We start from the raw sequence: 27,730 nt of genomic DNA, 5'->3' as shown, positions 1-27,730 counted from the left end.
AAGAAGCGGCATCGTTTTCCATTCCCACCAGCAATAAATGTAGACTCCAGCTTCTTCACATCCACATCAGTACTTGTTATTGTCTCACTGTTTAACTAGAGCTCTCCCAGGGGGTATGAAGTGGCACTTTATTGTGGTTTTGAGTTGCATTGCCACGACTAACGATACTGACCATCTTTTCATGTGCTTCTTTGCTAGCTATACATCCTCTTTGGTGAAGTGCCCATTAAATATTTTATCCATTTTTATAAGTGCTTATTTTCTGGAGTTTTGAGTTCTTTATATTCTGAGTACAAGTGCTCAAATATATGGTTCACAAATGTTTCTGCTCAGTCTGCAGTTTTTTTCATCTTCTTAAAATGTCTTTTGAAGATAAGTTTAAAATTTTGATGAAACCCAACTTATCAATGTTTTCTTAAATGGACTGTGCTTGTGGTTTTGTAGCTAAGAAATTTTTGCCTAGCCCACTACTACAAAGTTCTGTCCTGCTGTTCCTGTAGAACTGTTACAGTTGGAGGTTTTACATCTAGGTCTATGACACATGTTGACATTAAGTTGCAAAGTAGAGACTGAAGTTTATTTCTTTGCAAATAGATTCAACTGTTCTAGTAAACTTACTAAAGATTTTCCTTTTTCCACTGAACTGCCTTTGCACTTCTGGGAACAATCAGAGGGACAGAACATGTGAGTCTTTCTGGACTCTATTACAATAATCTCCTTGTCTATATTTAAACCAATATCACTTTGTTTTGATTACCATATTTTTATAAGTTTTGAAGAATTGTTAGTACTCCATTTTTGCTCTTAATTTTCTTTTTTTCATTTCTTTTTTTTTTTTTTAGGGGGTATTCTCAGTCTTTTACATTTCCGTATAAAATCTGTTTGTCAATTTCTACCACAATATGTTGGCTGGGATTATGCTGAATTTAGAGATTAATTTGGAGAGAATTGATTTAACGTTAACAATAATGAGTTTTTCAACTTTAGGGCACAGTATGTCTCTTACTTATGTATCTTTCACATCTCTCAGCAATGGCTCTTAGATTTTAGTGTACAGGCCTTGTAAACCTTTTTCCAGGTTGGCTTTAAGTATTTCATATTTATTATGCTATTGTAAATGGTATTGTTTTAATTCACTTACTGTTCATTGCTAGTATACAGAAATGACTTTTGAATATTGATCTTGTATTTTGTAACCTTGCTAAATTCACCTTTTAGTTCTGCTACCATTTTTGTGGTTTCCATCAGAAGATCCACATAGATTGTTGTGTTGTTTGCAAATAGTTTACTTCCTCCTCTGCAGTCTGGATGTATTTTATTCCGATTTGCTGCCTGACTGCACTGTCAAGAAGCCCAGTGCAGAGATGAGTGGAAGTGGTTAGGGCAGACGGCTGACATCACTCCTGGCTTACGGAGAAAGCCTTCAGCCTTTACCATTAAGTCTGATGCTAACTGCTAAGCTTTTCATAGATGCCCTCTGTTAGGATGAGGATGGTCCCTTCTACACCAGTGTGTTCAGAAGAAAGGAAATAATACAGATCAAAGTGGAAGCAAACAAATCAGACAACAGAAAAGCAACAGAGAAGAATCAATGAAACCAGAAGCTCTTTAATGAGAATTTTTTAAAAACAGATAAACCTTTCACCAGACTCCTCTGGAAAAGGGGAAGAAACAAATTGCAACATCAGGAGTGAAAATAAATGTGGGATTTTCTCAATTAGGTCAAGTGGGTACATTGTATTGTTCCAAGGCTTCTACATCTCACAAATAATCTGCCTACTTGTTCTACCTGTTGAAACAGGGGTGCTGTAATCTCTGCACATAAATGTGCATTTGGCCTGTTTCTCCTTTAAATTCAATCAGCTTCTGCTTCATGTATTTTAAAGCTTTTAATAGCCATATAAACTTTTAGAGCATTTTACAGAAACTTTTAAGAGACTTCGTTCCAAAACCTGCTTTGTCCAAGATTAACATAGCTACTCCAGCTTTCATTTCTTTACTATTAGCGTGGTATTTTTTTCCATTTTTTTTTTACTTTTAATAGATCATGTGTTTATAGTTAGTGTTTCTTCTGGGCAACACACTGTTGAGCCTTGCTTAGTTTCCAATCTGACCATCTCTATTTTTGTTATTATTTATTTATTTATTTATTTATTTATTTTTTACTTTTTGCAGTGCTGGGGATTGAACCCAGATCTTTGCACATGCGAGGTACTCTGCCACTGAGCACAGCTCAGTTCTCTACCTTTTAATTAGAGTTTTAATTTTGACTACTTATACTCAATGTAATTTTTATATAATTAAATCTACTACTTTGCTAATTGTTTTTTATTTGTCCAATGTGTTCTGTTTTTCCCTTTTATTTCTTCTATTTGACTAGCTGAGTACTTTGATTTGTCAAAACTGTGTTGGGTCAATGGTGATTTAGGGTTTAAACCATCATAGTCTACTTCAGATGATATTATTCTAGTTCCTGAATATAGTTCATAACCTCTACAATTGAACACTTCCATTTCTCCCCTTCTAGCCTTTATTCATTTATCATATAATTTCACTTTTATATATTTTGTAAGCCCCACCTAATGTAGTTATTATTTTTTGTTTAGTCAATTATATTTTAAAGACATTTCAATCATAAGGAAAAACTTTTACATATTCACTAATTACAGTTATAATTTCCTGTGTTCTTCGTTCCTGATTCATGTTTTCTTTTGGCATCTTCTCCCTTCACCTTACAGTAATTCCTTCAACATGTCTTGTAGTGTAGTTCTGCTACTGCGAGGGTTTTTTAGTTACTATATGCCTGAAAATGTTGTCTCTTGTCTTCATTTTAAAGAGATGTTTTCACCAAGTATGGAATTGAGGGCTGACGGTTTGCTTTTTTCCCTGCCTCACTCAGTGAGTTCTCACACGATTTATGACAATAAACCTACTCTCACCTCTATATTTATTCATTTGTATATGTCTTTTTCTCTGGTTGCTTTTAGGATTTTCTCTTTATTACTGATGTGAACAAATTGTTTTATGAATTAACTTGGGCTCCACTGAGCTTCCCGAAATTGAGGGTTTATAGTTGAAAAATGTTCAGTCATTACTTCTTTAAAATTGCTTAATGTCTTCCTCTTCCCTTCTTAGGTGACTCTGATACACGTACATTTCCCACTTTTTAAAAAATATTTTTTCTCAGTTTCATTTTGGATAATTTCTATTGTCACGTCTTCAAGTTCACTAGCTTTTTATTCTGCGACATCTACTCTGCCACAGTCATATTCAATTGCATTTTTTTTTATCTCAGCCACTACAATTATCATCTCTAGAAATTTTGTTTGGGTCTATTTTTATATTCTATGTCTCAAACTTTTAAAACAAAAGGAATACAGTGATAATAACTGCATTAATGTTCATCAAGTCCTAGGTGCTCAGTATTCATCCTGCGTTGAGCCAAAATTGTTTATCCCATTGCAAAACAAAAAACAAAACAAATAAACAAAACATTAAGTAGTCTCGCTCCAGCATGAACTCTCTTCTAACTCTTGACATTTTCTTTGGAGGAGAATATGAGATAAAATGAACAAATGCATCATTTAGCATAACAACTGCAGAACTACTTAAAAGAAGTATACTGGATGAGAGCTTCCTAAATGCTCTTTAAGTACTTAGTATAAAATAAAAATCACCAGGAAAAAGAGAGAGAGAGAACATGAATAGGAATGAAAACTGTTTTACAATCTGCCCTCTTCTTGCATGAAGCAACCAAATAATGTGCAAGTTGATATCAGGCATTCAATATAAGGAAAACTAATTCCCCAGAGCATGTCAAAAGGTCAGAAAAAAAATGGCTCTACTCTCTGGCACTGTGCACCTTTGCAAGCTGGGCTCTGACCACTAATGCTTATGAAGATGACCAAGATATAAAATAAAATAAAATAAAATGTCAAATACGTTACACGTAATCCGACTATCAGCTGTGTTTTACTGGGCTCTGAAGTATTTGAAAACCTGTCATCTGGGGCTGCAGTTCATGGTCACACGTGGTTAGTAAGAATATTCAAACCAGCTACACAACTTAACCCTCCACTGTTAGGAGTCATGTTCTTAATAGGCAGGACACTTGTGGACACTCAAGATCTTGGCTGGCAAATGCACTCCCAGGAATGTGTCCACTCTTGGGCAGGAGGCCTTTTATGAACTAATCATCTATTGTTGCTTTCCTTCTCCCAAATGCAATGGTGTTCATTCCATGTGCCACTGGGCACACCCCAGAGCAATGGCGGTGTCTTGATTTATTGCAGTGACTTCCTGCCTATGCAGCTGAGTTCCAGAATATTTAGTCCTCTGTCAAAGCTGCTTACAGGCCCTTTGGACTGCTCTATAAATTTTCAAGTGTCTGGGATCACATCAGCACTGTCTGGGAAGCAGAGGCCCGAGGTCATGGCCTAAATTGGCTCTCATTAAAAGCTCAGATGATGCCTTGTCAGTTTGTAAAGCTATCTCAATAATGTTTTTAGGTACTTTCTTTTTCCTAGAGAAATACATAACTAAAACAACTGTGAAAACAGACTTGATAAAAAGCTCATATAACAGTAATGACTGCATAGCCTTAATCAGTAAGATCTGCATCTCAAAAATCAAAGCAGTATACAAAAAGGGTAGAAATTAAGTGTTCTTAGTCTGTTTTCTGTTGCTGTAATGAAATACCTGAGGCTGGGTACTTTATAAATAAAAGAGGAGGGTTTTTTTTTTTTTTTAAAGGTTTTGTTATCTGGAGATGTAATAGTATGGCACTGGCATATGCTCATCTCTGATGAGGGATTTCTGGCTACATCTCAGCCCGGTAGATGCCATCATGCCAGGCACATGTGTGAGAGGGAAAAAGCACATGGTGGGACAGGAAGCAAGAGAAATTCAGGGGCCAGACTATTCTCTTTACAACCACCCACTCTCACAGACACTAACCGGGCTCTCTCGAGAACTACATTGATCCCTTTCAAGGGCAGTGCCCCCAATGACCTAATCACTTTCCATTAGGCCCCACCTCTTAAACGTCCCATTCTCTCCCAAGATCACTACCACGAGCAAGCTTCCAGCCCATGGACTGGAGGAGACACTAACCACAGCGAAGTGATTCTGACAGTCAGGGCCAGCTTTAAAGCATAGGTGATAAGGGCAGCCAACCATGTTGTTTGTGATCCACAAAAATTATTTTTCTCTCTGCCACAGGAGGGAATTTCCACATAAAGATTCATTTCTAAAAGATCCTTTCTATGAATGATGACACATTTTAAATACATCAGTGATGATAAAATCATTTTGATTACATTTAACAGCTTTCAAAGCTCTTCCATTTGCACTGGCCTGTTTGGTTGCTAGCTATCCTTCTCTCAAACTTGTGGGAAAATAGTCTCAAGTTCAGTGATTGCCTAACATTGGTGTGGGAGTCATGCGTGGAAATTATATAACAGCCCGTGGCCGGGGCCAATGCTTCACCCTGGACATGTCTTAAGAGGCCACACTGACTGCTGAGACCTTGCAGGGTGGTGTGGAAGGCAAAGGGGGCTTACAGAGGCCAGGAGACCAGCAGGCAGCAGGTGGGAGGGTGCAGGACAGCTGGATAGCTGGCTGGGGCCCGCGTCACTCTCAGAAGCTCAAGCACACCCAGTCTCTCAACTGTTCTAGTTAGGTGTGGCTTGCAGAACATCATGTGGCAGCCTGGACTCTCCCTTTATGTTTCATTCAACATCAAGGTTTCAAAACCTCTGCCAGGAAGCACCATTTTATTTCCCCACGGCCTACAGTTTCCCTGGAGGTCTGGTTGAAGAAGTGGAAAGCTACACACCCCATTGTCAGAATATCCAGCAATCAGAGGAGTCAGTGCCCAAATTCTTTCAGATCTGTCTAAATTTGAGATCAGTCAGCTAGAAACCATTTCTGAACATTAAGACCGAACAGTTTCAATAATAATAAACATTCATTTCGCAAATCCCTCCTCAGCACCTGGCACTGTGCCTGGGGCTTGACAAGCACTCATCTCCACGGCCATCCTGCAAGGAAGGTGTTAACAGAATCTGAGAGATAAGACTGAACTCAGGGCTCCAGGCTGACACCTCATAAAGCCAGTTTTGACCCCTGGTCTGACCAACTGCAAAGTCCTGCTCCCAGAGTCCTTTCTCACTGAGCTGCTGACAGCACGTACACTCAGTGTCTGACAGAAGCAATGCCATCACAATGAGTCTTAAGTTGCAGAGGCATACAGATCAAAGTCTGGAGTCGTAGGGAACTGTTCTGCTCCCAGCAAGAGCTGCAGCACCCCACGCAACTCCCTGGACACCGGGCCTCCTTTTCCTCGTCTGTGCCATGAAGGGTTGGAGTAGTGAGATGCCATCCTGAGCGATATGACTCTGACAGACTAACAGTCAAAACGAAAAATATTTTGATTTTTTTTAAATCACATGGAGACGAACAATGAACTTTCATAAAGTTATGCAATGCAATAAAAGCCTATAAAATACAAGAATATGAACTGTGTACTCTAATGCCAGCCACTGCCGCCTCATCTATCTTAACCACACCTCTGAAGGTCAGGCCCAGGGCAGGCCTGATGCTTGGCTGTAATATGACCCACAGGGAAGTTTATAACTGGAAGTACCAGAAAAACTTTATGACGATATCATGTCTTTGATAACCCAGCCCTGGACTGTGGGCTTCAAAGGCAGTAAGACAATTTCTAGGGATCTCAATTTCCAAGTCTGAAAAGAAACTCAGGAAAACAGACTTAAGATGCACAAAGCAAAGCCCTGGCAAGGGCAGCCCACCTCGCTGGCCTTGCCCTCTCACCTCTAGAATGGCCTGTTCCCACAGGGTCAGATGTTCTCAGCTCAACAGGAGGAGAAGCCCCAGGGGAGACAGCAGGGATGCCAAGGGAAACCACCAAATGCTGGGGCAGGGGAGGGGATGGCTGCCCAGACAACCTGAGAGGTCCACACTGCTGTGATTTGTAGTGGTCTCTGGGCTGGGCGCCATGGTTGGTCTCTTCTGGGTGCCCTCATGAATTGTTTTCCTTCTGGACTCAGCATACCCTTCTTAGGAGGTACATATGCACAAACATGCACAAGCATTCGCACACATGCACACACACATACACATGCACACAATACACACATCTGCACAATATACACACACTCCTCAAAGGAAGAGGACTCCAGGCCCTAGCTTAGACATTTACCCACTAGAGCAGATAATCTTTCAATAACGTTCCTTCTAGCCTGATTCTGCCAGCAAATAAGATGCTAATTCAACCTGAAATGCTCACCACATAAGCGTTTGCAATTAGAATTTATTCTTTAAATCTCCTTTTAGTAACCATATAATAGTAATAATAATAACATGTATTGAGTAGTAGCTGCATGCCAGACTCTGTTCTGAGTCTGATACAATTTATCTGACTCTCCAGAGAGCCCTAGCATGGATTCACTCACCAGACTAGAGATGAGGAGAGCGGGCTATGAGCTGGGAAGTCACTCACACAAGGTTACAACCCAGTGGCAGAGCTGGGATGCAGCCCAACAGGCCCAACTGCTGAGTTCTGCTCCCAGGCTCCAGGCCACAGTCTTGTATTTGGAGCCTTCATCTCTGTACGTAAAGCGTATAGCTCAAGAGCTGAGAGTGCGGGCTGTGGCCAGGCTTAGGCCCCGATCCACAGCTGACTTCATGTGCAAAAGCGCTGAGTGCTTAGAACGGTGCCTGGCACACAGTGACACCCAGAAGCAGGACTGCTGAGGCCCATTCATGGCATTATTATCTAGAGGTAAGAGTAAACTGGAAAATCTCCAAGCAGAAGAATTTTATTCCTTTGTTATGTTATTTTTGGCTATGTTAATTTTATTTACACTTAATACCAGCTGTACTGAGATATTACTCATATACCAAAAAAATTCACTATATATGGTATACAATTCAGTGGTTTTTGTGTATCCATACAGTTGTTGGACCATCAGCACTAGCTAATTCCAGAAATATTCACATAGCTCCAAGAAGAGCCCTTACCCATTAGCAGTACTTCCTACTTCCTACTCCAAGCTCCTTCCAGACCCAGACTTCCCATCTCTATGGATTTGCCTATTCTGGATATTTCTTATGAACGGAAGCACACAGAATATGATCTGTTGTGTCTGGCTTCTGGGATTCAGCATGTTTTCAAGTTCACAGCTGTATACCAAGTATCCACACATCATTCCTTTAAAAAATAATAAAACAAGGGGCTGGGCTGTCGTTCTGGGTCCCTGCCTCAGCACAACATTAAATATATATATATATATGTATATATATATGTAAAATAATGGTATTGTGTCCATCTATAACTAAAAAGTATATTCAAAAATGAAATGAAATTCACAAAACACAAAATTAATCATTTTTCTGTTAACAATTTAGTGGCATTTAGCATATTTACTATATTGTACAAATATATTCCTTTGTATTGCCAAATAATATTTCATCCTGTGGAACTAACACATTTCTCTATCCATTCATCAGCTGCTAAACTCTAGGGCCATTTCCATTTCCTGGATGTCTGGAGAATCCCATGAACGTTCATGTACTGGTTTTGTTTTGCTCTGTTTTCAGCACTAGGAATTAAACCCAGGGGCCTCCCCTCTGCTCTCCCCTGGCAATGCTAGTGCCCACTTCCACTGAGCTATATCCCCTGCCCTTTTTATTCTGCTTTGAAAGAGGGTCTCACTAAGTTGCCCAGGCTGGCCTCAAACTTGCAACCTTCCTGCCTCAGCCTCCTGAGTAACACCACATGCCAGCCTAGGTACTGGTTATTGTGTGGGCATACATTTTCAATTCTCTCAGACATATTTTTATGAATGGAATTGGTGGATCATGTGGTAACCTTATTTTTTGTTATACTATTTTTAATCTTTGAAAACTGCCAAACTGCTAGGTGAAATACCAAGAATTGAAAATGCATGGGCTTCTGATTAGATGACTGAATGGAACCCTTGCTAAATGGAACCCTTTGCTTTTCCATGTACCTGCTCCGTGACTTGGCACCTGTCCTTGTCCAGCAAAGGTACATGACAACGCTGGCTTTGACCGATGGCTTCAAGGCTTAGCCATTGCCTGGCACACAGATAACACTCAATAAATAGTAACTACTCTTATCAACATGTGCCTTTCCTGGGGGCAGTGACAATCCTCTTCTATCTTTTTTGGGGGGGTATAACTGAAAAATGCAGGAAAGCATCAGGGAGAAGCTAACAATCACCCATGTTCTTTCCACTAGAGTTCAGCACAGCCACCATGCTGGCAGACCCCAGTGCATGATGCCACGGCACTCTGGTCTTGGCACTAGTCTCCTTCCCAAGAAAGGAGGACTCATCACACTAGGGATCCCCACGGGGTCACGTACGGCCCCTGCACTCCGACTCCAGCGAAGGTAAGGGAAGCCTCTTCACCCCAAACTCACTGAGCACCAACGCTTGGTGCCCTGGACTGTACAGAACAGGACACAATCTTCACCCTCGAGAAGTGCCACCTCTAGTGGAATGGAGAACAAAGATATTCAAAACAATGTAAAGCATGCAGTGACTGCGGCGGACATGGTGTCATCGAAGAGGGAGGAGCAGGAGCCTCAGCAGACCTTCGCCTAAGGCTTCCGTTCCCCAACAGGGTCCTTTCTCTGGACCCTGTGAGTCTGCTGCTCCCAAAAGAGAACCAATGAGAAGCCTATGAAAACAAACAACATCAAACATGAATATGGGTCAGTGGCTGGGCAAGGACTCTGGCTCTTCTTACACCGTCTAAATATAACAGGAAGCTCTGCCAGGCAACCTGAGAGCAGCAGCCCCAGCGATGTGGACCGGAGCCTCCCACCATCCGCAGAACCACTGGATCTAGACTGGGGAGGGGCCAGAGAGCCAAGCCAGAGGTAAACAGCTAGGAGAGGCTCACAGCAGATGTCCCCACCATGGCCCCACAGCACCCCCACCCCACAGTGCTGGGTTTCAAACATGAGCAAAACCCAGCAATCAGCAGGGACTCCTATGGCCACCTTCTCCCACCCCTGTCCTCCACACATGGACTTTTTTTAGAAAACTACTTTTTCACCATACCCAAAGGGATTTCAAAGCCTCAAATAATGATAAGCAGCTTCTCAAAAACTAAGATTAAAAAAAAAAAAAATCTTGTCATCTCTCCTGTAGATGGGAAAATTTCAGCTCACAGAGGGTTCATGACTCATCCATGGTCCCACTGCAGGTAGCTATTGGCAGAGGCCACCCCAATTCCTGATCTAAGGAGATTTCTACCAGGGAAGGTCTCCCAACAGCTGCGACACTGCCCCCAACAGACTGGAGACATTTTCTGCCACAAAAGCAGCACTGTCAGTGATTGCCCTGCAACTCCGGGATGACATCATATCATTAGCAAACATCCAACGTATCAGGGCTGCTTTGAGAGTCTGTCACCTGAAGACGTGAACGAGGGCTCTGCCAAGACATCTTCCTCCTTGGACTTCTGAGTCCTGCCTGCCAGGGATCTCTATCCATGAGGAATCAGTGCGACCTCAACTCCTGCTAAAGCTCCATCAGCAGAACAACTGCTTCCCTGTCTTCCTGGGCCTGCGAGTGTAAATGCTTCCTGCAAGCCGCGACTTTCCCTGCCTCCCGGCGATGCCACCTGCAAGGGGCCGGGTGTCCCTGGGGAGACTTACTAATTCGAGGCTAACGAAGAAGGCGGGGGAGTTCGCCTTCCCTGAACTCCAGCTGAATCACAGAACGAATCAAACTCAGGGACGTGAACGTTAAGGCCTGCGGAGACCACCGCCGCGCCCCGCCCTGGGGTACAGGCCACGCGGGACGCTGGGGTGGGGCGGGCCCGCGGAGGAGCGGCCCAGGGCGCCGGCGGACTCTGCGCATGCGCAGCGAGGGCGCGCACCTCGGCCAGGACGCTGCTCCCGCGACCCCTAGCGGCGGCCGGGACGCGGCGGGACGACCTTGGGCGTCTGCGGCGAGTCCTGAAGTGGCCCAGTCAGACCTTCTGGCTTGTCCATGCGCGCGGAGGCCCTCGGTGGAACCCAGGGTTTGCAGGCGCCCAGAGCTCCTGAGTGCCCTAACGTTTGCAAGGTCCACACGGGCACCGAGAGCCGCTCCGTGCACACCAAGGCTCCTCACCGCACACCAGGATCAATCGGTCCCTCTCAATCCCCAGTGGGCAGTATTTGCAACTGCAAAGTGACATGCCAGCCCAGCCCTTGACAGCAAAGAGCTGTAGGGGATGAGCCACATCCATGCCTATCTCTCGGGCTGTGAGATTAAGGGAGGTCAGGGTCAAGTACTTTGAATGGTGTTTTGTTTTGTTTAACAAAATAATTTGGCCAGTATCATTCCCCAGTATAGTCCCTTTCCCTTCACGCCCCCTTCCCCGAAGGAATGTTTAAATGCTATGATTATTATTAGAAATGTACTACTATTCTTCCAGAACCTGGCACCCAGGAGTCACTCCATAAACTTGGGTCCTCTGCCTTGAGAGGTGGTGTGCCCACCGTTGCCAGCCCTGCCTGGTTCAAGGGTCAGGGCCGTGGCTGCCCCACACTCCCTGCTCTCGGGCGCCCTGCCCAGTCACTGGGGGAGCCTCTCCGCCACACTCTGACGCCCTCCTTCTCCACAGAACAGCCTGTGCTCTGCTCCCGCCCCCGAGAGCACTCAGAGCTTTCCAAATATGGATGCTTTTTTCATTCCCGAAGCGTCACGAACATTTGGGGGAAGAAAATGAACACCAGACACGGTTTGGAAACCGTGGAAGCCAAGAGACGGGTGGTGACAGAACAAGCACTGCGTGAGGAGTCAGGCGCCCTGCTTCTAAAATAAAACGCGGGAGTCGGCGGGAGAGCTTCCACACCAGCCAGCGTGCCTGCGCGGCCCCAGGAGATCCTGAAAGCAAGGACCCGAGTCCTGAAAAAGAAAGTGCAGCAGTTCGCACGCAATGCACAGCAGAAAACGGCACTGAGGACGCCAGAGAGTCGCTGGGGCAGGCTCTCCAGAGGCAAGTCCAGGAGAGGTGAGTGAGCTCGGCGGAGAGCAACTGGCGACAGGATGCCGGGCTTTCCATCAGGCCTGACCCGAAACCCTCTTTCATCTAAAACAGGATTTCAGAATCCTCTGAAAAAGTTTCACTTTTGCTTAAGCACTTGTTACTCGAGCAGAACTTATCTTCAGGAGGGCAAAATGTTTAAAGAACAGCCCCACTGCAAGCACCCCCACGTGGCAGGCACTGTCCCTGGTGTTAATGCAGGGGCACAAAGCCAGCAGCCCAGACAGCCTCAGTGCCCATTCCAAGCAGGCGCCCACACGGTCACTGATCTAATGAATTAATTATATAATCTAGTTTGGGAGAGGCAAGTGGCAGATGTGAAATAATTAAACAAAAACTGAGTGCCAAACTCCATGACTAACTACAGAGGCAGAATCAGAGGAAGGAGAGACTGGTGTGGACAGACAGAGCTAGTGAGGTCCTCACGCATAACAGGTGTCACTAGGGTGGACCCAACACAGGGAAAGGGGAGGCCCCCAGGGGAAAGGAGCAGACGAGCAGAGGTGCCCCTGGTGGGGTGAGGGCAGGCGGGTGGGCAGGCAGCATGACACACAGTGTGGGCAGGATACAGCAGGACATGTGGCCAACATGACAAAACTGGGACATATCGTCCAGAAATCTGGAGAAACGTGTGGCCATGCCTCAACTTGTTACAATAAGCAGGGACACTCACTGGGAACCTGAGCTTCAAGCAATAAGGGAGAAGGTGACATTTTGGTCAACTCGATTATTCCAGTGTGAATTTTCTCCATAGTACGTTTAAACCTCATCTTGACTTGTCCTGACCCTCAAGCCACTGCCTACTGACTGCCTTCACCATGTTTTAACGTCACCCTCACTATGAAAGTACATCTGTCTCGACGTACAAATGCTCACGTTTCAGGCACTGTGAACCCAGGGGAAAGCAACATGTCACCTGCGTGCCTCCTCCCCTTCACCAGCCCAGAGCCCTGGCTGGTACTCTGCCTGCAAGTAGCAGGCCCCATTACTTGCTGGGACCTGACAGGTCCCAGGCTCAGCCCTTGCCCTCCTTGCTCTCTGTGGTCCTCTGCATGAACTCCCGCCACTCCTGCACCTATATAAAGAGAAACCCTACAGGTCAGAGAAGCTCCTGACCTACAAACCAGGAGCCTAGAAATTGTAGGCTGACCAGCAGCACCAGACTTCCAACGGTTCCCTGGACAGCACCCCCTGGTGGACACAGGTTGCACCATATTCAACTGCAATCCAGTTTCTTCCTTCCACCTTCCAAGGAAAATAGGTGCTTTCTCCCATGATCCTCATCTGGTTTAAGAACATCATTACCTGCCCAGTTCACTAAGCTAAAACCCCCACAATCATCTTCATTCCTCCTTCGACCACCTTCCCACACCAACTCCCCAACACGCATGGCCTGTCTTTCAAATGCCTCTTGATTCTGCCCTGCCCGGTTCTACCTGGTTCAGCACTTTGTGCATGAAACCTAGGCTTCTGCTCTATTACTGATATCTGTCAGGATCCAGTGAGGACAAAGGAAGCATTCTAGTTCTTTCAGATGCAGGGGATATAGTACATAGAACGGTCTGCATAGGGGTTGAGAGAGACAAGAGGAAGAACAAGATGGCTTCACATCCCAGAATCCAGCAACAGCAGGAAGATACCACTGTCATGAAGGACAGAGGGAGGAGGTGGCATTCTGGGGGCCGTGGGTGACAGCTAAAATCACGGGCCGAGGTTTCGTCTAAAGCTGAACAAAACTGGCTGAAGAGACATGATTGCTGCCATAGCTGCCTGTAGAGAAGGAGGAATCCTCCAGTTTCTCTCCCCGCTCCCCTCCAATTTCCTGCCAGTGTCTCCTGTTGGCCAAACCCATGCACAAGACTTGGGCACCTGGGGAACAGTCTGCAGAAGCTAGGACCCCTGAAATGCAGAAGAGCATCAAGAAAGGGACAAGGCCCACTCACATCCCCCACCAGTCTCCTCCCTTACAGGCTTTAATTCCTTCTCATTTCTTCTCTGCTTTGTTCCAGAAAGAGCCTTCTTGCTTATAAATTTAATTAAGTCATTCTTCCTGCTTAAATTCTGGCAGTGGTTGACAGTTTCTTGGCAGGAGAAAAAAATACAGGATTTGTCCACAAGCTGATTTTGCTGATCAACTGCATGTATAGGAAGTGCTGCTTCCTTTGACGATGATATGTATCAGCTTTGCTTTATAACAGGAATGAGCTGCTACCCAAAATATTACTAAAAAACAGAATAGAGACTACTCCTAAAGTCATTGGCCCTGAAACCAGGAACTAGCTAAAGGCGTCCACTTTTCTGACCAGGGCTGTTTGCCTTGACTAAGAGGTTCAGGACTCCAATGAACAGGAGCCATGTAGAGGAATGTGCAGAGCAAATGGAAGCTATTCCAATCAACTAAAACACCAGAGTAATAAGAGGTTAAATCAGTCATAAAGAACTTCTACAAAGACAATCCCAGGCTCACTTGTGAATTCTATTAAATGTCTGAAGAAGAATTAACACCCAGTGGGTTGTGGCTCAGTGGGAGAGCACTTGCCTAGCATGTGTGAAGTACTGGGTTCAATCCTCAGCACCACATAAAAAGTAAATAAAATAAAGGTATCATGTCCATCTATAACTAAACATTAAAAAAAGAAGAAGAAGAATTAACACCAGTCCTTCACAAACTCTTCCAAAAGGTAGAACAGGAGGGAATATTACACAATTCATCCTATGACAGCAGTTTGCCAATGATACCAAACCCAAAGGCTTCACAAGAAGACAACCCACATCCATTAGGAACATAGAGGTCAAAGTCCTCATCACAATAGTTGCACATCGAACCCACACCTATAAAGAATTACACAACAAGGCCAAATGTAACTCATCCCAGGAATGCAAGGTTGGTTTAACATGTGAAAATCTACAAAGGTAAAATACTATATTGAAAGAATGAAGCACAAAAAATGCATGAACATCTCAATGGGGAAAAAAAAAGCTTCTGATAATCTCTCATGTTTTAATAACAAAAACTCTCAACAAACTAGAAATAGGAAAGAATTTCTTCAAGTTGATAAAGGCCATATGTGAAACATCATACTTGATGGTAAGGACTGAAAGGTTTCCCCCTGAAATAAGGATGTCTGCTCTGATCACTTGTGACCAACAAGGCAGTAGGGGTACAGACCAAGGTAATCAGGCAATGAGGGAAACAAAGTTATCCAGATTGGAAAGGAAGAAGGAAAGCTATGTTTACTTGCAGATGCTAAAGAACCCTTAAAAATATATGTATTAGATTTAGATCCCTATCTTTCACCCAGCACAGAAGTTAAATCGAAATGGATCAAAGACTTAGAAATTAGACCAGAAACCTTGCAGCAGCTAGAAAAGAAGCCAGGGTCAACACTCCACATATAGATGCTATCATTAACTTCCTCAGCAAGACCCATAAAGCTCAAGATATAAAACCAAGAATCAATAAGAGATAAGCCATCAAATTAAAAAGCATCTGCACAGCAAAGGAAATGATTAAGAGGGTGAAGAGAGAGCCTATGGAATGGGAGAAAATCTTTGCCAGCTACTCCTGTATGAGGATTAATATCCAGAATATGCAAAGAACTCAGAAAACTCAATGCCAAAAAGACAAATAGCCTGATCAATAAATGGGCAAAAAAGACCTAATGAGAAGTTTCTCAAAAGAAGAAACACAAATGGCCAAGAAAAATATGAAAAAGTGTTCAACATCTCTAACAATTAGGGAAATATAAATCAAAACTACACTAAGATTTCCTCTCACTCCAGTCACAACGGCAATTATCAAGAACACCAATAATAACACATGCTGGCAAGGATGTGGGGAAAGAGGTGAACTCATTCATTGTTGATGGGACAGCAAATTAGTAAACCACTTTGGAAAGCAGTGTGGAGAGTCCCCAAAAAACTAGAAATGGAACCACCATATGACCCAGCTGTCCCACTTCTTGATATATATTCAAAAGATCTAAAATCAGCATATTATAATGATATAGCCCACTTCAAAGTTTATAGCAGCACAATTCACAAAAAACAAATCACAAAATCAATCCAGATGCCTGTCAATAAATGAACAGATTAAGAAAGTGTGATGGATATACACAATGAAGCCACACAGAAGAGTGAAATAATGGCATTTGCCAGTAAATGAATGGAAATGGAGAAAATCACACTAAGAGAAATGAGCCAGATGCAAGGGTTGAAGATTTCCTCTTATATGTAGAAGCTGGAGAAAAATAAGGGAAAGGAGGCAACTGGAGAGGGGATCAGATATCATAAAAATACAGGGACGATCACTAGATAGGAGGAGATGGAGAGGGAGGGAGGAGGGGTGGAAAGGGGAGGAAATACAGAATGAATTTAACAAAATCATGTTATATTCATATATAAAGGTACCAGAGGGAACTTCACCTTTACATATGTGTGGAAGAAAGGGAGTTTAGTAGAGAAGAGAAGAGAGAATAGGGACAAGGAGGAGGGGAGGGAAGGAGGGCAGTGGGGTCAATACCAAATTCCTCATACGTATAATTTTGTCACAATGAACCCAAATACTATGTATAATTATAATGCTTTAATAAAAAACTATTAGAGCTAATGAATAAGTTTAGTAAGATTGCAGGACACCAGATCAATACATAAAAATTGGTTGTATTTCTATAGCAATGAGCAATCTCAAAATGAAAAAAGAAAGAATTCTATACATAACATCAAAAAGAATAAACTATTTAGAATAAATTTAGCAAAAGGACTATAAGACTTGTCACCAAACTCTACAAAACATTTTTTAAAATAGTGAAAGAAGACAGCCATGTTCACAGATTGCAAGACCCAACGCTGACAGTACTCCCCAATTGACCTACAGATTCAACACAATCGCTATCAAAATGTTTCCTGCACTGATCTATCCTAAAATTCACATGGAAATGTGAGAGATCCACAACAGCCAAAATAATCTTGAAAAACACAAAGTTGGAGGGGCTTGGACTTCGAAACTTACTATAGAGCTACATGTGTTAGTGAGCTTTTTGTCACTGTGACCAAAATAGCTGACAAGAACAGTTTAAAAGAGAAAAAGTTTATTTTGGGCACATGGTTTCAGAGGTTCAGGAGATAACAGGCTGACTCCACTCCTCTAGGACCGAGATGAGGCAGAACATCATGGCAGAAGGGTGTGGCAAAGGAAAGATGCTCAGCTCTTGGCAGCCAGGAAGCAGAGAGAGAGGAAGGGGGCGGGGATGGGTGTAGTCTAGGACAACCCCCAGTGACCTTACCTGCCGACACCTCCAGCTACACCTTACCTGCCGACAGCTACCACCCAGTTTCCATTCAAATTATTAATCCATCAGATGGATTAAACCACCAATAAGGTTACAGCTCTCCCCTGTCAGCCCCTGAACATCCCTGCATTGCATAACACAGGAGCTTTGGGGCAGACATTAAAGATACAAACCATATCACTACAGTAACACTGTGTGGTTCTGGCATAAGGATAGGCAACAGGACTGAAAGTCCAGAGATAAACAATTACATTTATGTTTAATTGATTTTCAACAAGGATAAGAGGATGATTCATTGGAGAAAGAATAGTCTTTTCAACAAATGATGCTGGGACAACTAGAAATTCATATACATAAGAATTTTTTCCCAGTCCTCACAAATATACATATTTGGATCAGAGACCAAATATAATTTGAGACAGTATCTCACTGAGTTGCTCAGCCTGGCTTCAAACTTGCAATCCTCCTGCCTCAGCCTCCCTAATAGCTGGGATTACAAGTGTGTGCCTGAAACATTTTGATGAAAGACCAAAATGGATCAGAAACCTAAATTGAAGAGTTAAAAATATAAAACTATGCTGGGCATGGTGGCACACACCTGTAATCCCAGTGACTCAGGAGGCTGAGGCAAGAGGATTTCAAGTTCAAGGCCAGGTTCAGCAATTTAATAAGACCCTGTCTCAAAATAAAAAATAAGAGGGACTGAGGATGTTGCTCAGTGGTGATCACCTCTGAGCTCGACCCCTAATACAAAAAACAAAACAAAACAAAAAATTCTTCAAGTAAACCATAGGAGCAAATTTCCATAGCACTGATGAAGCAATGTTTCTCATACACGAAATCAAAAAAATGAAAACAACAAAAGAAAAAATAGATAAGCTGGAGTTAATCAAAAACTAAGGACAACCCAGACTAGGATAAAATATTTACAAACTATGTGTCTGTAAAAGACTGGACTATATAAAGAACTATTACAACTCAATAGTAAAAAGACAGATATTCCAATTTAGAAACAGGCAAAGGTGGCACCAAAACAGATACATAGACCAACAGAACAGAATAGAAGACAGAGACAAACCCATGTAAATACAGCTATCTCACACTAGACAAAGGCACCAAGAACATACATTGGAGAAAAGATAGCCTCTTCAGCAAATGGTGCTGGGAAAACTAGAAATCCATATGTAGCAAAATAAAATTAAACCCCTATCTCTCACCCTGCACAAAAATCAACCCAGGGCTGGGGTTGCAGCTCAGCTGTAGAGCACTTGCCTAGCATGTGTGAGGCACTGGGTTTGATCCTCACCACCAAACAAAAATAAATAAATAAAGGTATTCATCTACAACTAAAAAATATTTTTTAAAAAATCATCTCAAAGTGGATCAAAGACTTAGGCACTAGAACAGAGACCCTGCACCTAACAGAAGAAAAAGTAGGCCCAACTCTCCACCATGTCAGCTTAGGAACTGACTTCCTTAACAAGACTCCTAAAGTGCAAGAAGTAAAATCAAAAGCAAGAGGATCGCAAATTCAAAGCCAGCCTCAGCAACAGTGAGGAACTACACAATTCTGTGAACCTGTCTCTAAATAAAATACAAAATAGGGCTGAATTCAAACTAAAAAATCTTCTCAGCAAAGGAAACACCATAACATGAAGAGAGAGCCTACAGAATGGGAGAAATTCTTTACCACAGGCACCTAAGATAGAGCTTTAATCTCCAGGAAATATAAAGAACCCAAAAAACTTAACACCAAAAAACAAATAACCCAATCAATAAATGGGCAAAGGAACTGAACAGACACTTCACAGAAGAAATACAATCCACCCTATATGAAAAACTGTTCAACATCTCTAGCAATTACAGAAAAGCAAATCAAAACTACACTGATTTCTCTGATATGCAGATGCTAATTCACAATAAGGGGGAGGGGATAGGGAAGAATAGAGTTACTTTATATTAGGTAGGTGGGAGGGGAAGGGGCCTGGGGGTAGGAAGGATAGTAGTGTGAAACAGACATTATTACCTCATGGACATATATATGACTGCATGACTGATGTGATCCTACAATATGTATAATCAGAAAAATGAGATCACACTCCATTTATGTACGATCTATCCAAATGTATACATGCATTCTAGTGTAATTTACAACAAATTAGATCAAATAAAAAGTAATTAAAAAATACACTGAGATTCCATCTCACTCCAGTCAGAATGACAATTATCAAGAATATAAGCAACAATAAATGTTGGTGAGGATGTGGGGGAAAATTTTCACTCATACATTGCTGGTGGGACTGCAAATTGGTGCAACCACTATGGAAAGCAGTATGGAGATTCCTCAAAAAACTAAGAATGGAACCACTCTTTGACCCTATTATCCCTCTCCTAAGTTTATACCTAAAGGACTTAAAATCAGCATGCTACAGTGATGCAGCCACTTCGATGTTTACAGCAGCTTAATTCACAATAGCTAAACTATGGAATCAACCTAGGTGCCTTTCAACAGATGAATGGATAAAGAAACTGGTATATATACACAATGGAATATGCTCAGCCTTCAAGAAAAATGAAATTATGGCATTTTTCTGGTAAATGAATGCAGCTGGAGAGTATCATGCTAAGCAAAGTAAGCCAATCCCAAAGAACAAAAGGCCGAGTGTTTTCTCTGATATGCGGACGCTAATTTACAATTGGGGGGATGGAAGAACAGAGGTATTTCGTACTAGACAGAGGGGAGTGAAGGGAGGAGAGGGGCATGGGGGTAGGAGGGATAGTAGAATGAACCGGACGCTATTACCCTGTGTGCATGTATGATTACCTGGCCTGCGTAACTCTCCATCGTGTAGAACCAGACAAAGGAGAAGTTATACTCCATTTATGTGTCAAAATGCCTTCTACTGTCATGTACAACTAATTAGAACAAATAAAAAATATATTTAAAAAGAAAAGAAAAATAGGCAAAGGATTTGAATAGATATCTCTCCAAAGAAAATATACAAAAAGCAATAAGCACATGAAAAATTGCCCACTATCCCTCATCATTAGGCACCTGGGAAAAACGAGGCTGGCTGCCCACACTGTAGGACTGCTGTCAGCAAAAGGACAGACACGGGCAACGCTCACAGGACGCGGAGAAATCCGAACCTATGCGCTGGTGAAACCGCCTTGGGGAACGCAGCACTTTCAGCTCCTTGGAGTTGCCCTGTGACGCGGCGATTCTACTGCCAAGTGTGGCCAAGGGGAATGAAAACAAGGTCTACCCAAAATCTCCTTTGCAGGGTTTATAGCAGCATTATTCAGAACCGCCAAAACGTGGAAACGACCCAGGGCTCTTCCACTGAAGGCGAGATTAGCACGTGCAGATTGATCCTCGCGGGACGGCACCGCCGGCATCACCAGGACGCACACCTGCTCTCCCCTACCCGCCAATGCTGGAATAGGCAAATCTACAGAGACCGAATTAGTGGCTGACTAGGGCTGCAGGGCAGGGAGGGGTTGGGGAAACAGGAAGTGACTGCTAATGAATACAGGTTTCTTTTTAGGCCTGGGTGATAAAAATTTTCAGGAATTGATGGTAGTGGCTCTGTAACATGGCACAGTGAGTAAATTACATACCAAAAAATGTTATTTAAAAAGCTGCAAACATTGCCAGGTGCTGTGGCACACACCTCTAATCTCAGCTACTAGGGAGGCTGAGGCAAGAGAACTGTTAAGTTTGGGGCTAGCCTCTGCAATTTAGTGACACCCCGTCTCAAAATAAAATAAAAAGGGCTGGGGATGTAGCTCAATAACACAGCATCCCTGGGTTCCATTCCCAGTGCCAAGACATAAATAATCAAATTAAAGCTATAAATAAGATTCCAGGAAGATGGTGGGGTAAGAAGCCCCAGAGTGTCCTCCTGCTCAGGCAGCAATGACAAAGGCACAGTCTGTCTCAAGTAACAACTTTGGAACTCTGGAGTCTGTTAAAAGTTTGCAACTTCCGGAGGAAGGCTTGGCGGGTAACAGTTAGTAGTAGCTCAGCGTGGTAGCAGCCAGGCACATGTTCCTAGAGCAGCCAAGGAGCAGACAACATGGAGCCTGCAGAAGCCAGGCAGCAAAGCATTCCCTCCAGTGACTGAAAAATTCCTCAATGTGATGAAAGACATGAACACAAACATCCAAGAAGCTCAATAAACTCCAACTAAGATGCAATGGAGACCTACATTATAACCAAACTTAGGAAAGTCAGAGAATGTTCAAACAGCAAGAGGAAGCAACTCACCACATACAAGGAATCCTTCATGGATGATCAGGAGGTTGCTCACCAGAAACACTGGCGGCCCAAAATGCAGTGAGTGGGCCGATATATTCAAAATACTCTGAAGAAATACTCTGTTGGCCAAGAACCCTATCTCTGGCAAAGCTGTCCTTCACAAGGGAGGGAAACTGAGAAATTCCTAGTACACACGGGCTGAGGGAGATCACTGTCACTATGTCTGCACTGCCAGAAATGCTCAAGGAAGTCCTGGAGCGTGAAACGGAAGTGACACCAGACAGCTCGAAGCTGCATGAAGAAATGGGGGTCTCAGCAAAGGTGGAAGCGCGGGCAGTTCACCTCCCCAGTGAAAGGACAGGGACTGGCGGAATGGGTGTTAAAAACATGGTCCAGCCACAGGCTGTCGATAAGAGACCATCTGGATCCACAGATAGGAAATCAGAAGCGAAAGGATGAAAAAAGTTATCTCATGTACATAGTGACCAAAAGACAAAAATCTGACAAAACAGACTAAATCAAAAAAGACTGCAACAAAGAAGGATTTTCTACATTAATAAAAGGTTGAGCAAGATGAAACAAGTCAAAACATCTACACACCTGAAAAGAGACCATCAAAATGTGTGAATCAGCCAGGTGCAGTGGCGCACGCCTGTAATCCCAGCATCTTGGGAGGCTGAGGCAGGAGGATCACCAGTTCAAAGCCAGGCTCAGCAAAAGCGAGGGGCTAAGCAACTCAGTGAGACCCTGTCTCTAAATAAAATACGAAATAGGGCTGGGGATGTGGCTCAGTGACCCAGTGCCCCTGAGTTCAATCCCTGGTACCCACCCCCCCAAAAAAAAATATATGACCCAAAGCCTGACAGAATTTAAGGGAGAAGTAGACAATTTAGCACAATTGTTCAAGACTTCAGTACAGGATAGAACAACCAGAAGGTAAGTAAGAAAACAGAACCTGACACATCAGCCAGCCAGCCCCAGGGGACATGCTCAGTCACTACCTGCCAACAGCAGTGCACACGTTCTTCTGAGGTGCCCACAGAACCTTTCCAGGATGACCACATATTAGGCCACAAACTAAATCAAAATGTGGTGTATATATCTAGTATGGAACATCAATCATCTTTTCAAAGGAAGGAAATCCTGACACAAGCTACAACATAGATGAGCCCTAAGGACTTTGTACCAAGTGAAGTAAGCTGGTCACAAGAAGGTGACATCTCATGACGTAACAACCTGGACGCTCCCCAGGCAAATGGCTTAAAATCAACCATAAGGCATACCACCGTGCAGATGTCAAAAGTTGCTTTTTTGGAAGTAATGATATGGAAAAATAATTGTACACTCATGTAAAAAAATATAAAATAGTACATGTGGCATGATCCCAATTATATATAAAATTATATATATATTACATATTTTTAAATATACACTTGACAGTGGTTAACTAATTACAGTGGCAGTATGGTAACTGATGGTATATAAATAATTTTAAATAACTATCAATATATAAGTATACATAATGGAAATATATGTAAATATTTATTTTTTATATAAATTCTTATTTTTTTTTTATTTTCCTATACTGAGCACACAACTGAAGAATAAATGTTCATTTTTAAATGAAAGGGTCTCTGCCGCGTGTTGGCCGGAGTGACAGGAGCTGGGTCCTCAGGATTCCACAGGGCAAGCTCACTCTGGAAAGCTCTCCAGGGAAATCATGAGGAAACACAGAGACCAGGCCGGGCCTCACCCTGCTTCACGTGTGGCAAAAAAGTTGGGAACGAACTACCTGTGTAAAACAGAGGCTGCTTAGCTGAGTAAATCAAGCCTCATCCACACAACAAGCAGTTACACGGTTCCCCAAAATTGCAAAGATGTAGTTTTGAAAGCGTTTATGATCCCAGTGAAGTGGGAAAAGCAGGTCAGAGCGCAGTGTATGTTGTAAAATCCCCTTTTGATTTAAAAACAAATTCACACATCTGAGAAGTGTAGGGACATCTGGAAGGAGAGGCAGGAAGGTGCTAAGAGTCCACCTCTGGGGAGATGGGATAGGTATTCTGTTCTGTCTTGTCTGTGTGTTTGGATTTTATATAACACACACATTTTGATCTACATTTACTATGTAGAACAATTTACTATCACCATGGGAGAAGGGACACACGATCGATCCCAGGGACAACTGGAAGGACCACTGGCTACTCAAGCAAAAGAGCATGACAGGAGGGGCCTTTGGGGCAGGGGAATGTGGGGCGTGGGGATGGGGGGATGCGAGGGGAGGAGGCAGCTGCAGCCTCCTGCTGCTCCCAACCTCCACAGCAGTGAGGTCACACTCTACAAAGCCCCTTTCCTTGACCTCCACTTACATATTTCAAAGCATCGTCCCCTTTTGTCCTGGTCTTCCAGTACTCTTCTAAGAGTATTGTTAGAGCCCTGTTTTATAAATTCAAAACACGAGACTTAGAGTGCGGCCTCAGAGTAAGGCATGAGAAATCACAGAATAAAATCAGAGCGGAGCAGCAGGCTACCTGACTCCAGAGTCTCGCCTGTCAGGGAGCCAAGCCGCCCCAGCAGCCCTGACCGGTGGGCAGCTAGAGACTTCCTCCCTGGGGCTGAGGCGTGTTTGGTCCCTGTGGCACAGCAGAGCTACGTAAAAGGTCATCTCCACTTCCAGCTCCCACTGTCCTGGCTGCAGTTACCTCAAACGGTGGCCCTCTTTCTACTGCCCCCAGCCTACCTATTTGGGGGGATGTCACCTGTGGTCACTTGGTGTCCCAGAGATTCCCTGAACCATATCCCAGGGTCAGTCCTCCACTCACTAGGTTAACCCAACATGCCAGGCACTAAGGAGCCTCTGACTTCTCCTGTCCCACCCTCCGTCTCTCTACTCGGGTCTAAGAGGTGGAGGGAGGGCAAGGGGAGAGGATGTGGCCTCAGCAGCTCCCCAGCAGGAGGCGAACCCAACATCTCGCTCCAGGAAAGCAGGTGTGCCAGGTGTGCTGGGTGTACGAGGTGCCTGCCAGTAGGCTGGCAGGTGTGCCCTGCAGCTGTCAGGAGAGGGCTCCGAGGGACCCGCAAGTGCTCAGTGTCTTACACACAGGTACAGAAAGCACGTCCAAAGGTGACCAGCCAGAAGCAAAGGCTCCCAGATGGCCCAACCCACAAGACAGGCATCTAGGCAGAAATCCACAAAGGGAAACTTTAAAACGCCATCAGTAACTGAGCACCAACGATATGACAGACACTGTGGTAGATCCCAAGGACAGCAAAGGAGTGAGAGCAAAGTCTTCCTTTACAGGAGTTCACCGATGGCCAGGGATCTGGTGATGCTACAACCAATTCTCTGTTTCTCAAACAATCCTAATCCACTATGCCAAGATGACACCAAATATGGTCACCTGTGAATGTGAGTCCCAGGTGGCTTCAGAGATGACAGGACACAGAACTTCCAGGAAGAAACCCAGGGTTTCCTAAGTTAAGGTGGAGGAATCAGGGGGTGTGGTTGAGAAGGGGGCGCGGGTCCAAATCTAGGGCGTTCTCTGGAGACCAGGATGTTTTCTCCCTGAGGAAGCCTCACCTGGCCGAGGCTCTAGGACCCCGGCCACGTTTATCTGACTTCCCTGTGCCTCAGTTTCCTTGTCTGCAAAACAGATAGAGTATGGTGTTTATACTAGGGCAGCTGTGAGGCCCGAACGGGAAACCCAGAGAGAACACAGGAAGCATGGGGAGGGGTCCAGCCCTGAATGTCCCACCCAAGGGGCAGCTGCCACACAGCTCCAACATGGTCTTGCCATGGGGGTGGAGGGGACAGCTCTTCCTTCTTTCCAAAGAAGCTAGAAAACCAAATATCTAAGCAGAATGAAGGGCCTCGATTTTGAAATGCTAACGATTAACTCACAGGTATAGGGAACCCCGAGCTAACAAACACACCCCTTGGGCAGCCACGGGCCACGTCGCTCCTTCTGCTTTAAGGGTCTGTGTACATGGGCAGTCGTGGGCTCTCTCGTCAACTGTCCCTCCTTGAAAATTCCCTGGAACCTTGGTGAAGGAACAGCTAGGACTGAGGGTCTCTTAAGCCCTCGGAGACTTCACCTCTTTGGGCCCCTCCATCAACTAGGCTGGTCAGCTCCCTATTGTCATGAGCCACTTGGCTCCCTGCTCCCTCCCACTCTCCACAACACACTAATCTATTAAGCCAATGTCACATCGAGCCCGCTACATGCCTGCTGCATTTTCGGTACTGCATGCACACGATCTCACACAGCCCATCTGACCTACCGAGACCCCGATGCGGAGGGATGGAGGAACAAGAGAATTTGCACAGGGCACACGGCCAGTGCATGCTGAGGTGGGCCCTGGACCCAGGCTGGCAGTTCGGCTGGTCTCACTCCCTCCCTCTACACTGCTCTTGCTGCCACCCAGGCTCTAGGGGCCTGGGGCCTCCAAGGCTGCTGGCCGCCTTCTCTAGGCAAGTGACCTTCCCCTCTCCCTGTACACATGTGATTCTGCTCGTATGCTCAGAGCTCCGAAACTAGCCAGATCTGGGAGCCTCTTGAGCCAGCCAGTGTTCCAAGAGCCAAATGTCCCACTAGTGGCTGGGGGCCCACTGTTAACCAAGGTCACCCAGAGCAGACTTGGGGACCAAGTCTCCTTGCCCACCTTGCATGGAGTCAGAAGACTGAGCTGACACTGCCACCAGAAGACAGCCTACCTCCATCCTGCTGTCTCTGGGCCAATGGGAAGATCCGAGCTCAGCCCTCTGAGCTACCTCCGACCCTCAACCAATGACCCAGCTGCTGGCCACAGTCACTGGGGCCTATTGGGTAACTGGAAATTGACAGATGAAGCTTTGCTCTCATTCCAGAATATTGTTCCTGGCCTAAAACAGCACACGTACACACACAGCTCTCAGCAACCCAAGGAATACGGGAAGCTGAGTGAGCACCAGAGAGAGAAGAGGGCTGCTGTGACCCAGACCCCAGCACATGCCACAACTCAGACATGTACAAGCAGAGGCGCCTGCTCTCAGGACCCGGGAGACAGCCTCAAGGCCCATGCCCACTGAGCTGCTCAAGAGCCACATCAAGAGCAATGGCATCTTTTCCTGGCCCACAGGGACATTTAGAATTAATTAGATGAACCTGTCAGCCCTCTGTCTCCCCAGGGAACTGGGTCATATCAACCCTGTCACAAAGCTCTTAAGAAGTGTGCCTCAGGCTGGGTCTTTGTTCAACACTGCGTTGGACACCTGAGTCAGACACCTGGACCCCCTGCAGCCCCAACAGCTCGGCCAGAATGCGCTGGCAGCACTCAAGTGGCCAGCTCACCTCTGTTCAGGAGGGTCGGGCCACCCAGGGTCCAGGCCCTGTGGCAGTCACAGACAGTCACAATGCATGGTCTGGACAGCAGTGGCAGGAGGCAGAGGGGGCCTTCAGAGTGTCCACGTCTTGGCATTAGGTAGTCCAGGCCCAGTGTCCCTGCTGAAGGCCGGCTGGCCTGGCTGGCCTGGAGACCTCGCCTGCCTCTGCAAAGGTGTCACTCAGTCATGACTTTTACGATTGGCTGCCTTATTTGGGGCTGGCATCTAAAAATATTCCCCGAGCACTGAGTGGGTGCCAGGCACCGCAGAGGGTTGTACGTGCAATATTTTACTTCATCCTGACACAACTCTATGGATCGAACGTAAGTGCAGCAGCTGGGCAATAACAGTACGTGTGTCCTGCTTTTCTGTCCTTTTTCTTTCTGTGAGACTGCATCCTCCCACTCTAGACTACAAGCTCCCTCTGTCCCCTAAATAGGGAGCCAGTTAACCGTCAAGGGAACTGTCGTGGACTGACCAATGGCCTTAACTAACCCAGGGGTGGCATTAACAAATAAGAACAGGGTGGACCATGTGGGAAGCTGACTACATCACGTGAATCCCAGTACATGCTGTACAGTTACTTAATTACCAAGAAAAGCCCCGGTGAAGCTGTACATTAGTTTAATAAACTACCGAAGAAATGTTTCTCCTTCCTTCCAAAATGTTTCTCTTCCTTCCTATGAGCAATAACCAAAGAACTGGCGCTTGGACACAAAGTGTTGC

At 44.6% G+C, this 27,730-nt stretch overlaps 1 protein-coding gene across 9 annotated transcripts in view; it reads right to left on the bottom strand.

The window, feature by feature from the left end:
- TTC7B (tetratricopeptide repeat domain 7B) overlaps positions 1-27,730 on the bottom strand; it is a 233,159-nt gene that overhangs the window by 179,251 nt on the left and 26,178 nt on the right. The gene's annotated exons all lie outside the window — the stretch shown is intronic.

This window comes from Sciurus vulgaris, assembly GCF_902686455.1.
Source record: "Sciurus vulgaris genome assembly, chromosome: 2".
Taxonomy (NCBI): Eukaryota; Metazoa; Chordata; class Mammalia; order Rodentia; family Sciuridae; genus Sciurus; species Sciurus vulgaris.
The sequence above is the reverse complement of the archived record's forward strand: the minus strand, read 5'-3'. Positions and strand labels throughout refer to the sequence as shown.